The sequence below is a fragment of the Myotis davidii genome, unplaced genomic scaffold (assembly GCF_000327345.1).
Source record: "Myotis davidii unplaced genomic scaffold, ASM32734v1 scaffold37, whole genome shotgun sequence".
Classification (NCBI taxonomy): Eukaryota; Metazoa; Chordata; class Mammalia; order Chiroptera; family Vespertilionidae; genus Myotis; species Myotis davidii.
In genome coordinates this window covers 831,222-833,121 of record NW_006289395.1, presented here as the reverse complement: position 1 = coordinate 833,121, position 1,900 = coordinate 831,222, and the positions used below count along the sequence as shown (strand labels likewise).

Here is a 1,900-nt window from a genome sequence, read left to right as displayed (position 1 = left end):
GGGCAGTAGTTCCATTTTACAGGGGAGAAAATGGAGATTTAGAGGCACTAAGCAATTAGTCCAAGGTCACACAGTAGTGAAAGGGCTTTGAACCCAGTCTCCCGTACTTCTGGGTTCTGCTTTTTAAACAGCTAAGCTATAATTTTAGAAATCAGATGTCAGTTTAGTAAATAAGACATAAAATTGATTCTCTGAAAGGACCAATAAAAGCAAGAAAGCAGAAACAATTCCAATGAAGACAAAAAAGAAAGAATATAAATGTACAACATTAAGAATGGGAAAGGCATACAGCCACAAATACAGAGAAGACGGAAGAAATTAGAAAAAGATTCTAATTACAGTTTTATGCAAATAATGTGGAAATCTAGATGAAATAAATGATTTTCAAGGAAAACATAAACAAAACTTAACACCAGAAAACTATACATAAATGGAAAAGGTTGTAAAAGATCTGAACCCCATCCTTGCAAAGCGAGATTCTAATTAAACCTTCAAAAAACAAGTAATTCCTAAATTATTCAAACTGCTTGAAGGTATAGAAAAAGTTTAAAGTTATAGAAGAAGTTGAAAGTTTCCAAAATTACTTTACTGGGCTCCGTTTTACTGGGGACCCTGATACAAGCAACTAGCAAATGTAGTGTTCTTAAGAGAGGCGGGCTCTGGCCAGTGTAGCTCAGTTGGTTGGGTGTCGTCCCATGCACGGAAAGGTTTCAGGTCTGGTTTCCCATCAGGGCACATGCCCCAGATTTGCGCTCACACTGATGTTTCTCTCTCTCCCTCTCCCTTCTCTCTCTCTCTCTCAAAAAAAAAAAACAAATTATCATTCTTTTTATACTAGAACTGTGAAACCTGTGGCTAAACTATAAAACCTATCATATATATATTAATTATTGATTTTTTACAGAGAAGAAGGGAGAGGGATAGAGAGCTAGAAACATCTATGAGAGAGAAACATTGATCAGCTGCCTCCTGCACACTCCCTACTGGGGACGTGCCCGCAACCAAGGTACATGCCCTTGACCGGAATCGAACCTGGGACCCTTCAGTCCGCAGGCCGACGCTCTATCCAGTGAGCCAAACCGGTTATGGCAATGACCTATTCTTAAAAAAATAAAAAAGAAGACAGGTGGGTCTCAGGTAGACATCACAGATCTACACCTCCCACCCATGTGAACTTGGCTATATAATTGGGCATCTCCAAACCTGAGTTCCTTCTCTTCCTTCCTTCCTTCCTTCTTCCCTTCCTTCCTTCCTTCCTTCCTTCCTTCCTTCCTTCCTTCCGTCCTTCCTTCCTTCTTTACTTTCCTTTTATTGAGTTTATTGCATCTGGCCAGTGTGGCTCAGTTGGTTGGGTGTCGTCCCATGCACGGAAAGGTTTCAGGTTCGGTTTCCCATCAGGGCACATGCTCCAGTTTTGCGTTGGGTCCCCAGTAGTGGGTATGCAGTTGGCAGATGATCATTTCTGTAGTTGAACAGAGTGAGGCTAAAGTTTTAGTTTTCCCACTTATTGCCTATGTGGCCTTGGGAAAGGTACCTAATCTCTTCGAGCCTCAGTTTCTTTATCTGTAAAATGATGGTGATAAGACGACCTGTCTTACAGGATTATTGTGCCATTGTGATAGCCCATATAAAGTGCTTACAACATGTTAGCTGTAATTAAAAAAATAAAATTGTAAACTTGTTCCACTTAGCTGCAACAATCTTACAAATATATCATTAGGTCCTGACTGTTTTGGCTCAGTGGATAGAGCGTCGGCCTGCGGACTCAAGGGTCCCAGGTTCAATTCCAGTCAAGGGCATGTACCTTGGTTTCGGGCACGTCCCCAGTGGGGAGTGTGCAGGAGGAAGCTGATCAATGTTTCTCTCTCATCGATGTTTCTAACTTTCTATCCCTCTCCCT

At 41.4% G+C, this 1,900-nt stretch overlaps 1 protein-coding gene across 1 annotated transcript in view; it reads left to right on the top strand.

Annotated features, from left to right (window-relative positions):
• Nucleotides 1–1,900, top strand: part of ALOXE3 (arachidonate lipoxygenase 3) — a 22,213-nt gene that overhangs the window by 17,318 nt on the left and 2,995 nt on the right. The window lies entirely within an intron of this gene.